Consider the following 25,716-nt stretch of genomic DNA (forward strand, 5'->3'; position numbering starts at 1 on the left):
TATCATCTGTTGCAGCCATACAGCATTCAGGGAGCAGAAAGCAGACAGTCAGACAAGTTCCACAGAGGCTTGAGTAAAGAGAAGGGGCCATCTGAATGGAGGCATGGGCCATGCAGGCTATTTAACTTGCCCTGATTGCACCCTCCTTCCCTCTTCCCAGTTGCACCCCTGAGTGGTTATTTCTTTAGTCTTCTAAAAACTATAGATGAGCGGGTTCGGTTTCCTGTAAACTGTGGGGGTCATTCAGACCCGCTCGCGAGGGAAGTTCGCTCACAAGCGAGTCGATGTTTGGCGAATGCGCATGACGAAGGGAGCTCAGTCGTGTGCATGCGCGAGACCTGGCGAGCGACGAGAAATACATCGCTTGGTGTCTCGCACCAAAGGGGGCGTGCTGTCGATGGTGACTGACAGCACGCCCCCTTTGGTGGGCGTGCTGGGGGCGTGGCGGCCACACGGAGGCGTTCCCATGGGAACGCATACCGTCGGAGTCCGGCCCCACTGACATCAGTAATGATGTCAGCGGGAGTGACTTTGGCTCTGATAGAGCCAAAATCACTCCTGGGCTTGCGGCAGTGAGACCCTACCTCAGGGTCTCGTCGCAAGCCCGATGAAAGACCATCGCGACCATCATCATGGACGCTCGCATAAGCTGTGGGTGGTAACCCACAGCTATGCGAGCGTCCATGAGGATGCTCCAAAAACAGGTAGGAGGGCCCTGATTCAGAGCGAGCGCTCTGGTCAGAGCGTTCAGCTCTGAATCAGGCCCTGAATCTGCCTGAATTGACCTAATCCGAGGAGATCCGAGCTGCTGCTGGGATCTCCAACCCTCTTCCATATTCCAAAATGAGGCGCAATGTCATCTTCCCAGCATCGAATCTCGCTTGTTTTGGATCTGATATAAGTCCCTCCCGCGGTGATTCGGTGTCATTTGTCAAAGGACCACGGGAGGGGAAGGAGGGTAGGCTAGCTAGGTTAGGTAGGGACAGTTATTGACAGTTACAGTCATTTAGTGACAGTGAGAGTCAGGAGTAGGACAGATTTAGTAGTGACACTGTCTTTGATGGTGAGTACCATCAAAAGTGACAGTTCCCTAGGTAAAACTGGTGGAGATAGTTTTGTGGATAGGCATTATGCGTGTCTTAAAAAAATTGTTAATTTTTATCTGGTGCCGTGATACTGTGTCTGATATATCAGTCAGTAATAGTCAGTAGGTCAAAGGCCACCACGCAGTGTGCCACAGTTGGTGGGCACGTTTTTTTGTTAATTAAAAAAATATATATTTTGTTTCATATGTGATAAACAAAATTCAGGCCATGATACATTGTCTGTGAGACATAACAGTCACGGTTAAGGGGAATTCAATATGGAGCGATAAGTCCGTTTTTTGCGTTAATATCGCACCTATGATGTCATTATCGCAGGTTTTAGTTTTACACTGTATTCAATTTCAAAGACTCTTCGCAGGTTCGAAAAGTCTTTGAAAAAAAACGGGGATAACTTTTCACCACTGAATAGGTGGCGAAAAAAAGTGCAGACTTTGGGGTTTAGGGGTGCAGGCTATTTTTTTTAAGCCTGCACTGGGAATGACATTTTAAAAAGAACTGTGTCAAAAAAAAAGAAAAATAGGGACACCCCAAAAAATGTATTTAAAAATTGGGGTGAAAAAAAAAAAGGGAAAAAAGTGTTTAAAAATAGGGAAATAGGTTCATGGCTATTCTGCAAGTATGCAGCAGGTGTATTCTAGAATAGGCTATTAGCGGCAGGTGCATAGATGCAGAATTTTTTAAAATTTACTTTAGGGACATAAAAATATGTTAGTATCCATTTTCATGTACCCCAAATTTGATGGGACCACTTAAAAAAACAAAAAAATAACCTAAGTGCTCTTCTGCAACACTTCTTCAATGTCGGGAAAAAAACACCTGCTGCGGCTATTTAAATCCCCGACTTTCATTTGCAGTACCCATAGTGATCCCCCATGTTTTTACAACTTTAGGGGGGTCCTACAATTTTTTCAAGGAAAATTTCGTTTTTTTATGCAAATCCCACTTCGCACCTTCCCATTTTCGTAGATTTGATATTGAATACGGGGATAAAGCGGGCGCGAGCCTGATACTTTATCCCAGAAAAATCTCCGATATGAAACGTAAACTTCGACAGCGAAGTTTATATTTCATATTGAATACCCCTCATATTGTTTTGTAACTTTTGTTTGTAATAAAAAATTGAGGTGTGATACTGTGTCTGTGAGATATATAGCAGTCAGTAGGTCAGGGGCCACCGTGCAGTGTGTCGCAATAGGTGGGCATGATTTTCTTTTGGAAAAAAAAAAGATTTTCTTTTGTTTGTGATAAACAAATTCAGGCTGTGATACTGTGTCACTGAGATATACAGTAACAGTCACTAACAGCCAGTAAGTCACCACACAGTGTTTCGCAGTCGATGGGCACATTTAAAAAAAACAAAAACATATTGTTTGTGATACACAAATACAGCCCATAATACTGTGTCTGTGAGATATATCAGTCAGTAATGGTCAGTAGATCAAGGGCCACTGCACAGTGTGTGTACATTTTTTTTTAATTATATTTTTGCGTGAAAAAAAATTCCGTCGTTGATATGGAACACGAAAATCAATCAACAGAACTGCAGGAGCAGCAAGCAAGCACTAGCGCTGCAGCCACCACAAGTCATAATGACAATACCGCTTCAACATCATCTACTAAAGCTAATGCTCAAGGGTATAGAGATTTTCAGTTAGGGCACAAAAAAAATTAACAATATTTTACAGTGGTAAAGACAAAAAAAAACACCTCTAATAAAGGAAAAGTATAGTGTAGAAAAACATAAAATATGCCATTCCCCACACTTAGTGGCAAGGAAAGGAGACCTTGGCCTGTATTTATGAGTGGTGGTTCTACCTCTCATGACGATGCAAGACCTTTTCATTCCAAGTCTAGAAAAGGTGTCAAAAAAATGAAAACAACTAAGGCAGTAGAACAAACTGTGTGTTCAGAAACAGAAATGTCACAAACCCCTAAGGAGAGTCTAAAGGCCCCCCTACATGATGCAATGGCACCGTGCGAGGTGACAAGGGATCCGTTGTCCGACATATCGGGCGGTCCGCACACACAGTGCGATTGGGTGGTCGACCACCTGATATGCCTGCTCCCCCGTCTCACCTGCATAGCAATGAATGGGATCGCACATCGCATCCTCTGATCCTATGGTCCTGCAGAGAGATCAGGGGGTGTGATGAACTACCCAATGGGAGCACACTCAGCCCGATATCAGGGCCATAGCCGGTGGGATATAGCAAGCATATTGCACCAATCAGTCGAATTGCCTGCTCTATCTCCCCGTGTATGGGGGCCTTTAGTGTGTCCACGAGTGCTATGTGTAAGCCTGACCTTTCTTAAGTGGTAGAGAAGCCTCCTTCCTCCATTTCTGAATCCTCTGCCAATATGGGTATTAGCAGCACAAGTCAAGACGTTGCTGCCATAGACATTAAGGTAGAAATGCAAGAGAATGAGGGTTTGACTCAGGCGCTAATGAGGATATTGATGATGGGGATGTTGAGGATGTTCTTTGTGTAAGTGAAGCACTAGTGGAAGCAGTTCTTGCCTGTGATAAGAAGAAAGCCATGGTCATGCCTGGGCATAAGACTAAAAAATCCATCTCTTATGTGTGGAATTATTTTTATCCAGAGCCGGACAATTGTCTTGCCATCTGTAGCGTTTGTAAAGCCACAGTAAATAGAGGTAGGGACCTAAACCATCTAGGAAGCTCCTCCCTGTTACGTCATTTGCAGCGAGTTCATGCAATTTATTTAACATAAAGTTTCAGCTACCTGCAGTTTGGACCAGCACATGTAATCTACACCACCAACACCCTCATCATCAACCTCCTCCTTAATGATTGGAGGTAGTGCTTCCAAAAAAATGTTTTGTGGTGTCCCAAACAAACCAAAGACTTCAGCCACAAAAGTGTCAGCCCTTGGCACTGAAGTGCTTGGTTTGTTAAACTGTGGATGTCTTTTTTAATATCCAACATAAAGGTGGGTGGAAGGGCCCAAGGTCAATTCCATCCTGTATCACTTTTCTTTGCATTATGCGCTGTTTGAGACATTGCTGACTGACATTTTTATAGTTTATTAAACTGCCATACTGTCTGCCACTGCTGTGTGGCAATGTTTCATAGATGTTCTATATTATTTTAAACTGCCGTGCTTTTGTGCTGCTGCTCTGTCGCTTACTTTAGCCAGCCAGCTCGCTGCAGCCTTTGGACTATATTGGTGAACAGTAGCGAAAACAATATTGTGAGCAATAGGAACAAAACAAGCCCAAATTATATTACTTTTGCTGCTTTTATCATTTAAAAAAGAAAAATACAGATCAAAAATCAAAACACATGAGCGTGGTTTTGCAAAACCGGAACAAAAACACGAAAGTTAATCCAGATCCAAAACTAAAACCAAAACAAGGGGATGAAGCAGGTAAAGACTGAATACAATAAGGGACATGGGGTCTATTTACTAAGCCTTGGATGGAGATAAAGCGAATGGAAATAAAGTCTAATTAGCTCCTAACTGTCATTTTTGAAATAGAGCCTGTGACATGGCAGTTAGGAGCTGATTGGTTGGGACTTTATCTTTGTTCACTTTATTACTATCCAATGCTTAGTAAATAGACCCCTAAGACCTTACACATACAGTAGCTATGCAGATAAGCCTGCTGAGGTCACTTCAGAAACAATAGCATGTTTCTTAGTCTGCTCATTCCTGAGAATGAGCAGAGAAACGAATGGTAAAAATGGTAAAAATCACTGGGTGCAGAAGTAGGCGCGGCTTGGGAATTTAAAGTGGCCCTGGAAAAAAATGTGGAAGAGGCTTACGGCGCATGCCCGGAAAAGTGGGTGGGACCTAATTACAAGGGGTGTGGTCTAAGGAGAAATGCCATGCCCACAAGCCACTCCCCACATTATTTCATGCTGGGGGCATGCCCACAGCCCCAGGAGATGATAGCCATGCCCCCAATTCCTCTCTCCAGTGAATAAGCACAGAAAGCTTGTGAATGAGTATTTTCTTACCTATATGATTTCTTTGCAGTGGGGAACCATTGAAGAAATTGATCCTCCCAGGACAGGCAGTTTCTGGAGTCGGTATTCACTATTCATGCTTAGATCACATTGTCCGGAAGCCGCCTGTTTGTGTAGCAATAAAGCCAATGTCATCATCATGCAACAGAGGTTTAACCAGATAATACACAGTAACAGATGGTTTATGGCAGGACAAAATGGCAGTCTCCTATATTGAACAATTTAATATTAATAAAATATATTTGCTCATTTGGTTCTATTTGTATTAGAATATGGTTTCATTACAATTGTTATCTTACTGAAGATTACTGTGCCCCAGTGTTTTCTTCTAATAGTATCAGCGTTCCTACTATCCTATATGTGTGTCTCCAGCACCATCGCCTTGGTGTGTCTCCAGCCTATCCCCTCATGTGTTTCTTCAGCGCTATCCCCCTGCGCCTCTCCAGTGCCACCCCCCAATTCTCTCTGGCACCATCCGCCTGTGTCTCCCCACAGTGCCACCCTCCTGCGTCTCCCAGGCGCTATCATCCTGCCCCTCCCCAGCGCTATCATCCTGCATCTCAGTGGCATCTTTCTGCCCTAGCACAGAGTAGCCCTTCTTTCTCACACACAGATCATTTGCCTGTAGCACAGAATACCCCCCACACACAGATCATCTCCCCGCCCCTAGTATAGCAGACCCCCTCTCCCCCACACAGATCATCTCCCCCGCCCCTAGTATAGCAGATTCCCCCTCCCCCACAGACAGATCATAGTCTCCCCACCCTTAGTTTAGCAGCCCCCCTCCCCCAGACAGATCATCTTTCACACCCCTAATATAGCAGACACCGTCCCCACAGACAGATCAACATCTCCCCCAACCCTAGTACAGCAGAGCCCCCCTCCCCACAGACAGATCATCATCTCCCCCGCACCAAGTATAGCAGAACCCCCCTCCCCTGACAGATCATCTCCCCCACTCCTAAATATATCAGACCCCGCCCCCACAGAGCTCCCACTGTCAGTTTAATTTGTGCAAGATTACTAATAAGATTTGTTATTAGTTGTTATGAGAATGATTTAAGACAGTTGTGTTCTGCATGTGTGAATTTCAATTCTAAATTACAATTTTGGGCAAACTGAAGTGGCTCATTCAAGAAAATTAAATAATCTGATTGCACGGAACCCTGTTGTTGATTGACCTCAGTTGCGGGTACAGTGACCGGTGGGCTTGGGTGAGTTGATGGTAAAAGACGAGAAGGCAGAATATGTCTTCCTCATAGGCTACTCTCAGATGTTGAGGAGACCTACTCTGAGGCACGGAGTCTAATCCACTTGATGGTATTCACCAGTGACCCCTCCAAGCGGGATATGGTTTTCGCTGCACCAAGTAAACAGGTCGTGGCCCCCAGAGCAGGTATCTGAGAGAAACGAAAAGACAAGGGAAAGAACTAAGAATGTAGGACAAAAATTGATGAGAAGTGATGGTGGAATGTACTGGAGAAATATCCGCTATGATAAATCAGACACTGATTAGCAATGGGGACGACTCCGGAGATCAAGATACTGTTTAGTCACAAGTAGCTGCACTGGGAATCTAGACGCTGAATAGCAATGGGTAACAGCTCAGGTGATCCTGACACTGGATAGGAAAGGATAGGTAACTGGGTATCCAGACGCTGAATAATGATGGGTAACACAAGGAATGATTTTTTTTATAGAGAGCACTAAATGATAATGTGGAGCCTAGGACACAGTCTCAGCAAATAGTCACTAGAGAAGCGAAGCTGCACAGGCAATTTCCTGTGCACAAAGCCAGATTTAAATACCCATAGGTAGCTTGTCATTGGATGCAGAGATCAGCTGAGTGACCACAAGACTACCATTGGAGGGGCCAGGTCAGATGACACAGACCAACATGGCTGCGCCAATGAACGGGATCGTGACACGGAGACGCAGCATGGAGATCCTAGCAGACCCTGGGAAGAATACTCAGTCCACTACTCACTCACACGCCTGGCGTCTGACCACTTTAGCGATCGAAGACGCCGGTACATAAGTGAAAGGCGGATGATTCCAGGCCACAACCTGACACAGTGCTGTTCAGTAGCAATAAAGAAAATAAATATAAAAATCAGCAGTATCCTAAACCTTCAAACAGTATTAGACAGCCAGGGCAGTATTTGACATACAGGGAGGGGAATGGGTTAGAAATCCTGGCAGTCGGGATGCCTGTTGTCAATATACTGACAGCAGCATTCCGATGCTGAGAATCCCGACAAGGGTCCGGTAAGTATAGTAACCCTACCCCTTCTTCTCCTAACCCTCTGTTCCTACATCCTAACATTAACCTTCCCCCCACCACATCCTAACCCTAACCCTCCCCGTTAGTGCCTAAACAATTACATTAAGTTTATGCAAAGAGTCAATATTTGCAGTGTTGACCCTTCTTTATCCAGACCTCTACAATTGGCCCTGGCATGCTGTCAATCAACTTCTGGGCCACATACTCACTGATGGCCGCCCATTCTTGCCTAATCAATGCTTGGAGTTTGTCAGCATTTTTGGGTTTTTGTTTGTCCACGCTCCTCTTGAGAATAGACCACAAGTTCTCATGGGATTAAGATCTGTGGAGTTTCCTGGCCATGGACCCAAAATGTTGATGATTTGTTCCCGAGCCACTTAGTTATCACTTTTGCCTTATGGCAAGGTGCTCCATCATGCTGGAAAAGATATTGTTCGTCACCAAACTGTTCTTGGATGGTTGGGAGAAGTTGCTCTTGGAGGATGTTTGCTACCATTCTTTATTCATGGCTGTGTTCTTAGGCAAAATTGTCAGTGAGCCAGTGGCATAACTATAAATTTTGCTACCCTTTGCCAAAAAAGTTTCACACCCCCCCTGCCCAAAAAACAAACACACACAAAGATGACGTTTAAGGTGTGTGGTTGCATGATACAGTAATGTCCCTTACACATTATGACACACCAAGTAATAATATGGACCGTATAGGGCGCAAATAGAATAAGGATATTTATTGGGTCATATGTAAAAGGTGATAAAAAATTGTAAAACTACATATATGTTGGAAAAATAGTCCTAATGAGACAAGGATTAAAATTCAAAGCATAGAAATAATATAACCATTGAATAAAATTATGATATTCTGTCACTCCTACATGAAGCCAGAGTCCCTATATTGACAATGGTGTGGTATCACCCTTGATAGGTGGATGAATCAAAACATAAATGATAGCATATCAATACTACATTAAAATATTAAAATAAAACACTCATCTCCTCATTATACATAATTAACAGTGATTGGGTAAATACTGTAAATATAGTAAATATAGTCCAAGCTGATTGCAGCAAACGTGTAAAAATCCAGGAATGTCTTTTAAATAAATAGGTTGTGGATAATAAATCCCAGTATAATGAGTGTCACATGGATCCTTGCTGAGTAGAAACATAGAAAAAATCATTTCCCAAAGACCGTTAAAAAACCGTCGGTCGGTGCATGCACCTCCTACCTCCGTGCCGGTAAAGACAGTAATAGCGGTCTTTACTAGTATGTTACGTCTTGCCTCCTTGCGGTTGCTTCCCGGGTCCTGTTGGAGATGTTGGAGACCCGTCCTATGTGGGTCCCGTGATGTAGCAGCCAGGGCGGTGGAAGTCTTCGGCCACTGTAGAGGGACTGTTACCGGCGGTGTGCGTGCACGTCTATGCCACCGTCGGGTTCCCTCTTCCGGGTAGTGTTCTGTACAGGGGGCGTGGCCTACGCATTTCGCCTGTCCAATCAAATGCGGGCTTCGTCAGAGCTGTGTGTGAGTGTCCTTACTTGGGATTTCTTTATGTTTTACTGTTGGTATGATACAGGACTGATGGTAGCGCTCACCTTTCCTTCTCCGGACAAGCGGTTTTCCAGATGCCCCAAACAATCTAAAAGGGGATTCATCAGAGAAAATAACTTTACTTCAGTCCTCAGCAGACCAATGCCTGTACCCTTTTGCAGAATATCAGTCTGTCCCTGATGTTTTTCCTGGAGAGAAGTGGCTTCTTTGCTGCCCTTCCTGACACCAGGCCATCCTCCAAAAGTCTTCGCCTCACTGTGGGCTATATTTACTACAATCCGCATTTTGAATGCAGATTGTAGTGTGATATTACCGACTGAATTTGCATTGTGAATTCAGGCAATATCACAGGGATTTACTAAAAATTCCTTGCAGGGACAGAGCTTGTGATAAAGCTCTGTCCCTGCGAATCCCCTCCACACACCAATCACAGTATTTTCCCCAAAAATCCTGTGACAAGTGCACGCGCATGTGCTGACCGGCCGCTGTTAAGCCCTGCCGCCCATCGCTAAGCCCCGCCCCAATGATCGCGACCCCCTGCAACTCCCCCCACGACCTCCCTCACTTAAGTACACTTACCTGCAGTGAGCGGGGCTCCGGTGATGTCCTCCATGGCTCCAGTCAGCTGACATCCCATTCTGCACTGAGACCCGGTCACCAGATGACCGGGTCCCAGTGCATGAAGGGAGACCAGCTGAATGGAGGGAGGACATCACCGGAGCCCCGATCTCCGGTCCCTGAACTCAGGAAAGTTTTTTTTTTTCCACTATATATTTTTTTTTTAGCAGTGGTCAGTGTGTGGTCTATTTAGACCACACAGGTGATCACTAGGGACGGCTCTGGGCTCTGCTCTGTCTGTTAGAGCAGAGCAGGAGTCAGGTAACCAGGGGAGACCCTGGATAACGCCACCTCCAGGTGGTGTTCTTATCAAAATGTTTTTAGTAACTACCAGGCAGATCGCATTTCCCATTACAATGATGGGAAATGCGATCTGATTACTAAAAAAAAAGTGATAATTAGAAACACCCTTTTTCACTTTACTTTAGTAAAAATAATTATATAAATCGAGCCCTGTTTGTGAAGACGCACTCACACCTGCCTGCTGCCATTCCTGAGCAAGCTCTGCACTGGTGGTGCCCCGATCCCACAGCTGAATCAACTTTAGGAGACGTCCTGGCGCTTGCTGGACGTTCTTGGGCCCCTGAAGCCTTCTTCACAACTATTGAACCTCTCTCCTTGAAGTTCTTGATGATCCGATAAATGGTTGATTTAGGTGCAATTTTACTAGCAGCAATATCCTTGCCTGTGAAGCCCCTTTTGTGCAAAGCAATGATGACTGCACATGTTTCCTTGCAGGAAACCATGGTTAACAGAGGAAGAACAATGATTTCAAGCTCCACCCTCCTTTTAAAGCTTCCAGTCTGTTATTCTAACTCAGTCAGCATGAGAGAGTGATCTCCAGCCTTGTCCTCATCCACACTCTCACCAGGGGCGTTTCTAGAGAGGAGGAGGCCCGTGTGCAGTCTCCGACACGGGCCCCCTCCTCTCTGTCCGGCGGCCAGCAGCGCACTGAGCTTAGTGTGGCCAGCGCCGGAGTTATAGACTCTGGGCACTAGAGTGCGCCCAGAGTCTATAGAGGTTGCGCTGGTAACTGGGAAAATGGCTGTGGTGGCCATTTTCCCTGTACTGTGCATACGACGGGAAAATGGCCGCGGTGGGCATTTTCCAGTCGTTTTTACAGCGCCGGACCGCCGTGCCGACGCGGGACTCCGGAGAGGTAAGTAATTCTATGGGTGCAGGGTGTGCGGTGCGGGGCCCCCCTGGACCCATTATAGACCCGTGTTCCCCGCACCACCCTGCACCCATTATAGATACGCCCCTGACTCTCACCTGTGTTAACGAGAGAATCACTGACATGATGTCAACTGGTCCTTTTGTGGCAGGGCGGAAATGCAGTGGAAATGTTGTTTTTGGGATTAAGGGCCTGATTCAGACCCGCTCGCGAGTGCATAGCGCTTGCAAGCGGGTCGATGGTCGGGCGTGCGCGAGCCTGGGAGCGAGTGAGAACTTAATTCGCTCGGGGTTCGCAGCAAAATGGGGCGGCTGTCGATGTTGATTAACAGCGCGCCCCGTTTTGTAGGCGGGTGGGGGGGTGGCTGCACAAACGGAGGCGTTCCCGAAGGAACGCCTGCCATTTGTGGGCGGCCCTACTGACATCACATGTGATGTCAGTAGTGAACTTCCTGCTCTATTAGAGCAGGAAATTCACTGGTGCTTGCGGTGGACGAGACCCTACCACAAGTGTCTCGTCACAAGCCCGCTGGTTGCGACAATCGCGACCTTCGGCAGGCCGCCCGCACAAGCTGTGGGTGGTCACCCACAGCTATGCAAGTGGCCTGGAGGTGGATTTAAAAAAAAATAAAAAATCCACCCTGATTCAGAGCGAGCGCTCGCAAATAGCGAGCGCCTCTGAATCAGGACCTAAGTTCATTGTCATGGCGAATAGGGACTTTGTAATTAATTGCAATTCATCTGATCACTCCTCATGACATTCTGGAGTATGTGCAAATTGCCATCATATAAACGGAAGCAGCAGACTTTGTGAAAACCAATACTTGTATCATTCTCAAAACTTTTGTCCATGGCTGTATAATTATACAGCACACAACTGCCCTATTTCTGTATAGTTTATTTACTGGATGAATGATGGAGATTTCCAGTAATACTTGAGTAGAATTTCATGCACAGGTATGTACAAAGCTAGTATAAATACAATTAAACATAATTAATTTTGGACACCCTAGACATAACATGTCAGTCTAAGTTTATACCACATTGTCACGAAAATGTACTATCAGCAAGTGGAACAAATTAAAATAAAGATTTTCTGTCTGAAGGGAGGGACTGGGGAGAAATGAGAACGAAGATAAAAATGCACAAATGCGTAGAGTGGTAATAAAACTGTCAGATGCCCACATTATAGCCCCTGAAGTAATGGAATTATACCTTCATATTGTTGTTTTAGCTTTGCATGTCTTGCTGACTGAGGAATCCACTGAGAAAGAGAAAGCATTTTATTTAATATGTTTAAAGAGCAAGTAAACCTACACATGGACAGTATACAGTATATATCAAAGCCTTCTTGGTGCTCAGCTCATGTGGTCAGTTTAGCTAAAATACATGTAGTGTAACATCATATGTTTTCATATTGTGTAGGGTGGGTTTTGGTTTTTATCTTTGAAATTTGGAAGTTGTGTGGGCAGCACAAAAGTTTGCCAAAATCCTAGCCAACAGACATAGAGCCGTATTCAATTTGAGCCTAGCCGCGTTAAGTTAACACGGCCCGAATTTAACGCCGTCTTCGCCTGTTTTGGAGGCGGAAAAGTTTTGCGCGCGTGCACGCTTTACCCCGTATTCAATTTGAAAGGACGCGTAATTGGGACCCGGCTATACTTTAATAAGCGGAAAGTACAGTCAGTTTTGGGGAAATCAGCCTGACACCCCCCAAATGATGCTCTGACATGGGGGTTCACTATGGTACTCCCCGATTTGGCTTGCTGAAGGTATTTGGTGTTTTTCAATGGGCTCAATAGCTGCTAAATAGCGTTTTTCTATACGTGGTGCAGAATAGTATTTAGGAGTATTTTTTCCAGAAAATAACTATTCCCAGCAAATTTGGGGTACTTGAAAATGGGGGGCAATATATTTAAAGTTGAAAAAATGAAGTTGAAAAAATCATGAAAAATCAACCTGCCGCAAACACCTTCAATCAAAAAAACACTTGGGGCATACTTGGGGACCCCCCAGAGTCAAGTTTGCTAGTTTTTAAGTTTGTACCCCAGCATTTTTTTCACCCCCTTTTTCAAAGTAAATTTTTGGGGTGTCCTTTAGGTTTTTGTTTTTTGACACAGATTACCTTTGGGGGACTGTCTGAAGGCTGCACGGAGGTTCCCGCAACATTCGACCCCAAAATCCCAATTCTGCACTTTTTTCCGCCTGCCATTCATAGACAATACTTTACCGCCTATTACATTGCATTGATTTTCCGCCTATACGGAAAGTCTTTCAAATTGAATACGGGGTAAAAACCAAAACAGGCGATAATTACGTCATCGGCGGTAACTTAACGCGGATCCGGACTTAACGCTTCAAATTGAATACGGGCCTTAATGTATGTGTTATGCTCCGGCTCTTAAAAAACACTTTTATATCTACGGTGCCTGTCAACGCTAGCGCGGAGGTCCGCTTGCACTGTGCAACACCCACAGATAGCACAGAGGTCCGCTCATGCTGCACCTCACTCCCGGTTGGGGCTGAGGTTTGTCTGTGCTGCTCCTGCCCTGTCTGCTCAGTGTCCTGTCAATAAGCATGGGGATGGCTCTCCGCAGCCCCTTGCTCACAGTGTATCTTCCCAGCATACAAGCCGCACACCAGAGTTCCCTCCTAAACCACAGTATGGGCACAGCCATGTTGCACTCTGTCACATGACACTCTTCCTCCACTCAGAGTGCTGTTCCCAGACCAGCTGATCGCAGCAACCAATCCCTGGGGATCCTCCCCTATAAATTCCATTTCTTGACTGGTCTCTGTTGCTAGTACAACATCACTTCTGCTGAAGTTACAGCTCTGTGCTGAGCTCCCAGGTACTCTGTATCCAAATGGTTCCAGTCCATGTGATTCCAGTTCCAAGTCTGGTTACAAGTCTCCATTCCATCTAACAGTCCAGTCTGGTTTTTCCACAGAGTCGTGTTTCCATCTCAAGACATCGGTCCAATCCAATATCTCCAAACATTGGTTCCATTCGATATCCTCAGACATCAGTCTCAAACCGACCAAGTTCTTCAATTCATCAACATCGGTCTCAAACCGATCAAGTTCTACAATTCATCAACATCAGGCTCAAACCGATCAAGTTCTTCAATTCATCAACTCCAGTCTCAAAATGATCAAGTTCTTTAATTCATCAACATCAGTCTCAAATCGATCAAGTTCATTAACATCGGTCTCTTATGATCCACCTTTCAATCCAGCATCATTGGTCCTAATCTGATTCTGCCCATCTCTTCAGTACCATATATCCATTTCCCATTCCAACCTACTGTTCAATAAAGACTTTTACTCTACTGTTCTCGCCTTTGGGCCCATCATCCTCTGTATGCTTTTAACTAATTAGATAATAATCAGCTGACTTATTGCCAGATCTATTAAAATTATATTTGGAGAAGGAAGGTAGAATTCATGTGCGGTATATCCATCAAACATAGGCTTTTTTGTTGGTATTGTGGGAAAACATTTTTTTTTTTTAAAGGCAATATTCAGCTCCTTTTGTGCTGTCACATTAAGAGATTTCTTCAATTATTTCTTCCCTAAATAAAGATTTTACTCAATGGGGAAAATGTGCTAAAAGTGCATATTTTTTGGTGGTGTGGATTGAAGGGATTTACAAAAGGCCCAACCACATATAATTAAAATGTCATATTTTTAAACTGCATGGTTTGAAACTATCATCCCAATGTTATATTTTTATTTTTAAAAAAAACTAACAAATTCCCCCAGTCTCTCACAGGTCTGCCTTCTCGGAGATCAGGTCAGGGAATAGCCTGCTTTTAGACTCTGTATTGTCCGCAGTGGCCGGCAGTACCTATATGATGTCACGTGGCGTGATGTCACATGATGCGGAGGAGGCGCCCAGGACCAGATCCTATACTGCACAGGGAGGGCTTAAATTGCGGGTGCGAAGGTGGAGGTCCAGCAAGGTTTGAGTGGGCAGGGCCTTGGACGGCGCTGGCAGGCAGGCTGTGGCATGCCACTGTAACAGAATAAAATATTCTGTCTACACTACAGCAGCACAGCTTATCCTGTAGGCCTATTTTGGTGGGGTGGCCTGGAGCTGCAGCTCCACCCACCTATTTTTAATCCAGCCCTGAGTACTACTAATGCCAGCATATGCACATGGGCGCTAATGCATATAAAAATGCAAATGTCACCACTGCCCCCAGCAGTAGTCCTCCCCCCAGTAGTAGTACCCCCCCAGTAAAGGTCCCCCCAATGCAGTGCCCCCAGCAGTAGCCCCTCCAATAATAGTCCCTAGTAGAAGCCCACCCAGTAGTGCCCCCAGTAGTGGTGCCACCCCCACCCCTCCGATGCAGTGCAGATACAAACATGTAAAAAAAATTTAAATAAATACACTTACCTGAACCCACACTCCGGCCACAGCTTCCGCCAACGCACGTCAGTCCTAATGGGCTGGCACGCTCTGCATTATGGGAGAGACGTCATGCAAGAGCTGGAAGGAGGAGCTCATGAGAGTCTGTCTGACTCTCATTGGCTGCTGATTAGCACACACATCGCCACTGTGAGGCGGCGATGTGTGTGCAGCAGCCATCCTCAAACCTGGCCGCAGCTCGCTTAATGACGTCATGACGCGGCCACGTCTTTACATCATCACGCAATGATGCGGCCGCGGCAAGAGGTGAACCCAGTTGGGTAAGCCTGCACTTTCCCAGACAGGCCCATCTGGCCATCGGCCCTTCTGGCATTTGCCAAAAGTGCCCGATGGCCAGTCCGGCCCTGCCCACAGGCGACATCGCCAATCCAAGCATCTGTGTGCACAGACACAGCATCGGTCACAGATCTTTCGATTATTTATATTCTGAGTAAGTTTATGGTCCCGCAAAATGGTTGCGGGAACTGAGACGCTGGAGCCATATGTCTCACGTACTGTATTGCAGATGCAGGTAGAGGCATGCCCCGAAAATGGTCATGACACGCCCGCTTTCTCTGCTACCACACCCTGTTACCACCCCCAAATAGGCCTGACCTTTCAATCACTGCGAGTAATGAGCTGCTACAAGCGACTACGGTAGCGTACCTTGAGACATGCACAGGGCAATTTAAACGCATGCACAGAATGCCGATAATTGCTCAACTGCAAAAACATCGGCATAGCATACATCTCTGGATCAGGTCCCATGTCACTTATAGTGCCACACGTGTTGCCTCTATAATATATGAGGAAATAGTGCCCCCAATCTCATAATCAATAATAATCCTGCCCAGCAGCAGCTCCTACCCTCTTAACTGAGACGGGCTGCTGCTGCTGCTGGTCTGGCCATGGCCGGCCGGGTCCCAACGCCTGAACAATGAATCTAGCAGGTGCCGGCACATGTGCATGAGTGGCACCGCGCATGCACATATTAACAGCTTCTAGGAGCTGCATTGGTTGCAGCCCCGAGAAGCCGTGTAGGGCTGCCCAAAAGGCAGAGCAGCAGCTTCCACTGGAAGCCACTCTCTGATAATCAGAGCCTGGACTAGCAGTCCCAGGAGGAGAAGACAACTCCGCCTGGGGCTGCCTGTCCTTTGCATGACTGGCAGATGGCGCTTCAAGTCACAGTGTAGCCAGTGCAGTCACGGACTACAACTGGCTCACTGAAGTAGCAAATTTTACTGGAGGTGCTGCAGCCCCGCAGCCCCTAGGTAAAATCCGCCACTGATCCTGCCCCTGTCCTTATCTTATATATAAAATTAATTGGTGTGTTTATTTGTCTGCTCGGTTATGCATTCGGACACCCCTGCACTGATTGGGATGAAACCAACGTGAGGTGGTTCAGTTGGATCCTGGCCAGGTTTTAGAGGGGTTAGGGTAAGGTTCAGCGTACACCAATGGGTCGGGCCTCCCGTTGGTGTACGCTGGGCAGAACTTTGACCTGAAGAGCCTGTTCTGAGCCTTCCACTGGATGGATTTGGATGAAAACTTCACATAGTGGTAACATTGGTTCCCAGAAGACATACTGTACAAGGGGTTTGAGGTCCCGGTCGGACCTCCCGCTGCTGTATTCAGGGCAGAACTTTGACTTCAGGAACCTGTTCTGGGCCTTCCACTAGATGGATTTGGATGAAAACTTCGTAGAGGGGTGGCAATTGGTCTAGGATGCCCAATGGAGTGGATGAGGTCTCGGTCGGACCTCACAGCGGAGTGCGTCAGGAAGAACTTTGACCCAGGGAGTCTGTTCTGGGCTTTCTATTAGATGGATTTGTACAACATCACATAGTAAATCTTAATAACTTGAAGTTTTAAACCCGGGCAATGCTGGGCACTTCAGTTAGTAGTAAATAATAATATTGCCTCCATTGCTAGAAATAATAATAATAATATTGTTCCCACTGATTGAAAAATAGCATTTTCCCCTTGATAGAATAAATAGTAATATTTCTATATCTTGATGGCTGTGCTAAACATGTCTTCTATCCTGCTATACTACTGCACCATGTCTCTCCCAGGGCTGTTGAGCCGATGTAGTTATCCATGGATACTATGCTAAGTTATAAGTAAGATTTGAAATGTATGAACCATAGCTGAACAGTGGCATAACTAGGGTATTTGGAGCCCAGGGCAAGATAAAAAATGGAGCCTGCTTCCCCCCACAAGCATGTGCGTTTCTCATCACTCTGGGAGCATTCCTTTTGATTTAATAACCCCAGTAGTAGTGCCCCTCTTGCAATGCCCACTGTAGTAGTGCCCCTTATGCAATGTCCCCAGTAGCAGAGCCCCTTATGCAGTGCCCCCTGTAGTAGTACAGTGCCCCCAGTAGTGCCCCTTATACAGTGCTCCCAGTAGTGCCCCTTATTCAGTGCCCCCAGTAGTGTCCCTTATACAGTGCTACAAGTATTGCACCTTTATACAGTGCCCTCAGTAGTGCCCCTCATGCAGTGTTCCCAGTAGTGCACTTTATGTAGTGCCCCCAGTAGTGCCAGTTATACAGTGCCTCCAGTAGTGCCTCTTATAGACTGCCTCCAGTAGTGGTTCTCTATGCAATGCCCCCAGTAGTGGTCCTCTATGCAATGCCCCCAGTAATGCCCCTTATATAGTCCCCCTAGTAGTGGTCCCCCCTCTGCAGTGCCCCTTATAAAGTGCCCCCAGTAGTGGTCCCCCCTATACAGTGCCCCCAGTAGTGGTCCCCCCATGCAGTGCCCCTTATACAGTGCCCCCAGTAGTGGTCCCCTCTATGCAGTGCCCCTTATACAGTGCTCCCAGTAATGCCACTTATTCAGTGCCCCCAGTAGTTGTCGCCCCCTATGCAGTGCCCCTTATACAGTGCCCCCAGTAGTGGTCCCTTCTATGCAGTGCCCCTTATACAGTGCCCCCAGTAGTGGTCCCCTCTATGCAGTGCCCCTTATACAGTGTCCCCATTAGTGGTCTCCCCTATGCAATGCCCCTTATACAGTGCCCCCAGTAGTGCCCCTTATACAGTACCCTCAGTAGTGCACTCTTATACACTGCCCCCAGTAGTGCCCCTTATGCAGTGCCACTTATACAGTGCCCCTTATGCAGTGCCCCCAGTAGTAGCCCCCCTATGCAGTTCCCCTTATACAATGCCCCCAGTAGTGGTCCCCCTATACAGTGCCCCCAGTAGTGGTCCCCCCTATGCAGTGCCCCTTATGCAATGCCCCCAATAGTGTTTCCTCTTCTACAGTGCCCCCAGTAGTGGTCCCCCCTATGCAGTGCCCCTTATACAATGCCCCCAGTAGTGGTCCCCCTATACAGTGCCCCCAGTAGTGATCCCCCCTATGCAGTGCCCTTATACAATGCCCCCAGTAGTGCTCCTGCTTATACAGTGTCCCCAGTAGAGGTCCTGCTTATACAGTGCCCCCAGTAGTGGTCCCCCTATGCAGTGTCCCTTATACAGTGTCCCCAGTAGTGGTTCCTCTTATATAGTGCCCTCAGTAGTGGTCCCCGTATGCAGTACCCCTTATATATATTGAACAGACATAGAAAAAAAAACACTTACCTGAATCCCAACTCCTGCCCCTGCCATCGTCCACTCCTCTGTCCTCCCGCTCGGCACTATGGGAGAGACGTCATGACGTCTGATGTCTCTTCATTCACCCACTGCGGGAGCCAGAAGGCGTAGCTCCAGCCCGGCTCTGACTGTGGGTGCAGCAGCCAATGAGAGTCTGTCTGACTCTCATTGGCTGCTAGAACAAACACATTGCCGCGGCGCCGGTGGCGATGTGTTTGTTACTGTGTAGTACGGACCATACTACACTGACTCGAAACTGCTGTCGACTGCGCCCCCCTCCGCGCCTCCGATCAGACGGTGCCTAGGGCCCGTGCCCTTCTCGACCCACCCTAGATACGCCACTGGTTGAACTTGTGGGTAAAGTTTCAGGAATTATTCTAAAACTAAATGTTAACTTGAATGGGTCATTGCCACATCTGTTATAGTCTGACCACACAGCACTGTTTTCTCTTCTTACTGGATTCAGGCTTAGCAGAGCCTTTATGAAATCCCCATTCATGCTTATTTTGAATACACTATTTGCCAGGTCCTCAGTGGTTGCACTGGTCCCACAATGCTCTGTTCACTCAAAATTCCTGCATAATTGGGAATCGGTAAAGGCACTGAGACCAGCTTTGCTTAAAACTGTGAGAGAGGAGAACAAGGCCCATTATATATAAGCTAGGCTAATCAGATGTGGCAACAAAACAACTTTAATGTCTACATTTTTGGGAATTTAGTTTTCCCTCAGGACAGTGAAAACATACTGTCTCGTTGAACAGTCCACTAAGACAATGGAATAGGCAATATCGCTATTCCCAAAATACCTGGTGAGGCGGGTGTTAGGTTAATAATAATAATGTTAATTCTAGAATGCCTGTCATGCCCATTTTTACATTTTTTTTATTGGGATATGTGCAGTGCTTCAAGACCACTGCGGATTTATGGTGGGTTTGCTGCAGGTTAGAGGTTTAGAAACTGATAAGGATCGATCATTGGTTCATTTTAGTAGAGCAAACTGACCTTTAATAAATTCCTTATATTTAAAGCACAACCCGCCATCAAGCCATGGTGACGCCCAACGGTCTGCAAATCCTGCATTATCGATGTTTAGTAAATTTAACCCTAAAAGGTATATTTACTAATCAGTGGATTGTCAAAGACACAGATTATCTTTGACTTTGACAGATAGATTTATTATGGCAATATATTTAAAATGCTAATTGCTTAATATTTATTCTATTGCACTTTAAACCTATTAATCAAAGCCGCTGATTAACGGAAGCCTTGCCAAACCATTCATTAGTAAATACACTCCTAATGGTGCATACACACGGGACGACCATCAGCGATAATGATATCGCTGAACGATCTCCCGGGTGTGCTGGATGATCGATATTGATCATCCAGCACACCACCAACCCACCAATGACGGCCAACGATCGCAGGTCCCTATAGTAACCTGGTCGATATCGACCAGGTTGGCCTGCATGCATGGGCAATGAACGATATCGTTATCGTCCATGCGTGCCCACGCATCGCAGGTCGTTGGTGGGTTGTAAGGGACCAAAAATGTACGATATGAATGATAAAGATATGCATCTTAAGAGAGATTTGATGTGTATGAATATCGTTAGTTTTGGATTACATGTTCTAAATCTGGAGTCCAAGATGCAATGCTGAGCAGACTAGAGTGGTCTTCATAAGTTTTAGATATACGAGCTGTATATAAAGTAAGCAGTTAGATATAGGAGAGGTTCTCCCCACAATATTATACATGTGATCATGAGTAGCTTTTATCCTACTCTACTTATTTTATGCCAGATTGACTAATAGTTGTGCATCATAATTAATAGCCTTATCAACCAGTCACACACACCTATTACACCAATTTCATAAGCAGTGTGATATTATAAAAGTTTTTTATTTAACTACATGTCAAATCTTTGATTCACATTTTTTGCCTCCCATTAGTTAGTCCCTGGACCAGTACTTCACATTGAAACCTAAAACTATAATGACATTTTAAATGCCTATAGCCAAATAGCCTCCTAATGGTCTATACCAGCTTGGTAGGTCACCTTCACTTTAAGGTTGCACCACAGTTTTTAGTTTACTGTGTATAATGTTAAGGGACCTATTCATCATCACTAAAACGGGAAATGCTAGTTTCTGCATATTTAAGGTCACGGTTCATTCATCATCAGGGGTCAGATAGGGCCACCTAATATTCAGCAAACTCCAAAAGCTTACAGTTTTCAGAGTCTGTCTGCGAGAACAAACGCCATCTTCAGATGGCGCTTGTTCTCAGAGCCCTGCTCCTTCCTATGGGAAGGAGTTCCAGGGATGCGAAGAGGGATCCGAGCGGAATGCTGTGCCGCCTCCTCACTGCCTGCGCAGCTTTTTGGAACAGCTGTCCCCACACTGGAGCAATAATGCATTGCTCCGATGATAATAATCCCCCGCAGCGAGGACGATACGACCGCAGATCATGAGTAGACCTCTGAGTGTGTGTGTACTTTTCTGAGGCTACAAGGTGTTGGAGCACTTCTATTTATACCCAGACAACATAATAGTTGCCACATTGCTCCATGTCTACGTGCATTATTTTAATTTACTTAATCTTTGATGAATTGTGTTAACCACAACACTCAAAATGAAACTTGCTAAATATAGTCACTTACAATTGCCTGTGTTGATTGAAAAATTGACCACACACTTAACAAATAATTGTGTTCCTTTCCCTTTTAGGCATAGCCTTTCTACTATTGACTCTTCCACCCAGACACAGACCAAGAATACACATACTGTACAATGCTGCATAAGCCTCAAAAAGGTTGATATTGAGCGGACGTTTGAGGTTCTTAAAACCAGATTTCAGTTGCTTCACTGATCTGGATAATTGTTCTTTCAGACGGTGAGACTCCTAGAGATGTGTCCTCATACACTATGGCTTCAGTCGTGCCAAACAGATCCTCTCGACATGCCAGGTCCAGTGCGACTCGGCTCTAAATGTGCATCTTATTCGCAGGAATGGAAGCGACAAAAATACTTTCTAAAATGCAGTGATCAAATTAATGTGCGTCATTTGTACATCTGTGTGCGAATGAGTCTGAATCTGCATATAAAGTTACAATGTAGCAGCTGTGGCTTTTCTCACAAGTTTCATTGTGCTTCATCTGTGTCTATGTGTATTTTTAAAACTACTTGTGCAGTCAAAGTTGCAGCCCAGTGTCTGTAGTACACTGTGGGCCTGATTCAGAGACGGATGCTCTGAAAGAGCGCTCGCTCTGAATCAGGGCTCTTTTTTTTTTGTGCGGCCTCCTGGCCGCTCGCATAGCTGTGGGTGACCACCCACAGCTATTGTGAGCGGCAAGGATGATGGTCGTGATGGTCAAGACCATCGCGACCATCGGGCTTGCGACGAGACCCTTGCGGTAGGGTCTCGTTGCCGCAAGCCCCAGAGCCGGAAGCTCTCCCACTGACATCACTGGTGATGTCAGTGGGGCCGCCCACAAACGGCAGGCGTTCGCTTGGGAACGCCTCCGTTTGTGAAGCCGCCCCCCCCACCATGCCTACAAAACGGGGCGAGCTGTCGATCAACATCGACAGCTGCCCCTTTTGTAGTGAGCCACGGAGCAAGTGCTTTTTGCGCTCGCTCCAAGGCTTGCGCACGTGCGCACTGGCACACCATCGACCCGCTTGCGAGTGCTATGCGCTTGCGAGCAGGTCTGAATCAGGCCCTGTGAGTGGAGTTTTGCTGTGTCAGAGATGCGAATATGATGACTTTTTTATAAAGTATGCTACACCTCTTGAAGTGGCTCGGTCGCGCTGCGCATTTTGTGACGTATGGCATATTGAGGCTAGGTGTATGAGGACACATCTGTACAGACAATTACATAATGCTTCAAAGTGATTCACAATTGGAACATCGATTGTACCTTCATACATACCTCCAGACAGAATTTGATTGTGCGCCGGCGGCAGTGTGTTTGGCACTGTGTATTGCTGACCGAACTCCGGTCAGCGCTACACACGTGGTGCAGCCTGTGTCACAGAGATACAGTGTGCCCGTGGCCCGCATGGTACGCAGCTGAGGCGCCCTCCAGTATGTGGCGCCCTACTCAGCTGCGTACCATGAGTAATGGTATAACCGGCCAAACCTGGGTGTAAATTTACTAAGAATCATGTCTGTCTGAGTTTTAAAAACAGTGCGCATTGCAGGGACACGTGTGGGTTTTCCCAATCAAACACACAAATCTACTAAGAATCGTGTTTGAATGAATTATGTTCCCTGATGGTGCATGAAATCATGTTTGCGAGTGTGCATTCTCAGCCGTATTTGGACTGAAATGAATGTAGTGCCTGTGAGCAGCGTGTTCAGCAGAAGCACTGTACAGATCAGCGATCGCAGGACCTGTTCCACACATGCGCAGACGCCCCGCCTTCGGATATGCACGTAAACCATTGGGTTTACGTACAGATCTGAATCAGGCTCAGAGTGCACACAATGGGCTCCATATATAGCTCAGTGTGGAAACAGGGACTTCCCTAGTGATCACTGGGAGACGTCAATTGTCTTCCGTGCATGTCCACACTGATAGACCTAGTGTGTGCCAAGTCTAACAGAGGCTTATATGTCTGCCATTGTAAGATACAGTTTACACTGTACCTGTAAGTGCTGGCAGTAGGGTAGACTCCTTTGCTAAAGGAAAATAAATACATTTGAAAAAATAAAACAAAGAATAATATGAAATAATTCAACTTAATATAGGACAAAAAGTATTTAATATACTTATAAAGAGCGCTATATTTGCTATCAAATTCATTTAAATTATGCATATAAGATCAACAATCACATAAAAAAATATAAAAAAATATTTTTCACATATGTAACATATTTTAATAAAACTTTATATACTCTATATCACTGCATTAGCCACCTGTCCAGTTTGACGAAAATTAATAAATCGTCTGTAACAATCTGACTCCGATATAGAGAGCTCTATTGTAATCAAATGTCCTGAACTCTAAATCCATGCAGCTTGAACAGAGGGACGTTTGCACTAAGGGCCTGATTCAGCATGGATCGTTATTACGAATGTGTACGCATACGGCCGATTGTTGTATACTGCACATGTGTATGCATCGCAGTGCGCGTGCGTGAGTTAGCATTGCGATTGCTCTGCAATCACTCACGCAGATACAAAGCCATCGCAGAGTGAGTGACGTCAGGTCAGCTTTTGGGGGTGGTGACAGGGGAGTGGTCGGGGAAACGCAAGCGTGCCTGTCCGTTTGAACGCCGTTACTTGGGCGTGCATAATTAGTCACTGCGATGGCATACGCAGCTTGAGTACTCGCTGCGTGCGACGAGGTTAGCAATTTCTGAGTAAGGTTAGACCTGTTGTAATTGTGCGTGAGGGGCCGATGTTACTTAATGTTCCCGATATATACACAGGATTGTGAGGTGTTACGGATGTGAGATAGCGGTAGTAGGAGGTAGTGGGTGTCTCTATGCTGGCTGTGCGACGGCATTGCGATAGCATTCATTAGCATATTTTCGCAGCAATGTCTGAAGAGGGGTATGTGCACTACCTGGGAGACCAGAATAGTATGTAATGCATAGGGATCAGAATCTCTGAGTGAATATAACAGATGAGCCAACTGGGAACCAAAATGCAAGGTGTTCCGGTTGAAAGATCGACAGTAAAAAGGTAGACACAAGATGGTCGATAGCTAATAGGTCTACAGGGACAAAAGGTTGACACGCAAAATGTCGACATGGGTGCATGATGACATGGTCAAAAGCCGACAGTGGAGTGATCGACACAAAAATGGTTGACACTATTATTATTTTTTTAGGGTCAGGCACTAGGAGGGGAGCTCAGGCACCTACCCCGACAGTTTGGGCAAGGCACCAAGGAAAGCATTAGGGTTAGGATGAAGTTTAGGGTTAGAAAACAAAAATAAATAGTGTCCACCATTCCAATGTAAACCTTTTGACCCTGTCAACCTTTTGTACCTGTCGTCCTACATCCATGTCAACCTTTTGTTTATTGACCTTTTGTACCTGTCGACCCTTTGTCCCTGTCAACCTATTGACTGTCTACCATTTGGTGTCTATCTAGACATTGGGGGGAATTCAATCAATGCGCTATTGAATAACGACGAGAGGGACTGCCGAAGCTGTTCAATACACTGTACGTTTGGGCGCACTAAGGATTTCTTATCGCACCCCCCTGGGGATGCAAAGAGAAATCCGACCAAAGTGCCGGGTGCGTGGCTGTATTTCTACATAGCGCGGTGCTAACAGCCAAGCGCCCGGCACTTTGGTCAGAGAATGCCGGTTACCGCGCCTTAACACCCTTGTTAAGGCGCGATGACAGTGATAACTGGCATTCTCTGACCACACAGCGCACTGAATTGAATAGCTCCGGAAGCTCGCTCCCAGCGCTATTCAATTCGCGTTGAATTGAATCACCCTCATTGTCTACCTTTTTACTGTCGCTCTAATGAACCACAGCCAGATGAGAGACCTACTGTAGTAAGCACAATAAGCTGAATGTAGGCGCGACGGTCCACCCAGACCACAGAGGGAAAACTGGGGAATTGTGAAAGACGTATAAGAGTTTGGGCTGTAGGATCATTTTAATTAAGTTATCATGACCAGTGAGAGAGAGAGGAAGCTTACTCTACTACTTCATACGAGTCCTCAAGTAATCCATTTGTACATATCCTTAAAGTAATAGGGCCTGAATCACTACGGATCCCTATTCTGTTTATACGCACGCAACTGCGTTGCTAATATCAGCGGTGCTATTTAAATGTTTGCATTCGCATTGCGATCGCAGCCTGACATAAAGACGCCCAATACCCTTTACTCACATCTGTATACTTTAACAACATAGAGAAACAATCGGTAAGATCGAGTAACATTGGACAGTTAGAGAAGCCCAGACCTCACATCGAGTAACATCGGACAGTTAGAGAAGCCCAGACCTCACATCGA

The sequence above is a fragment of the Taudactylus pleione genome, unplaced genomic scaffold, assembly GCF_031769625.1.
Source record: "Taudactylus pleione unplaced genomic scaffold, aTauple2 ptg000179l, whole genome shotgun sequence".
In the NCBI taxonomy this organism is placed as follows: domain Eukaryota; kingdom Metazoa; phylum Chordata; class Amphibia; order Anura; family Myobatrachidae; genus Taudactylus; species Taudactylus pleione.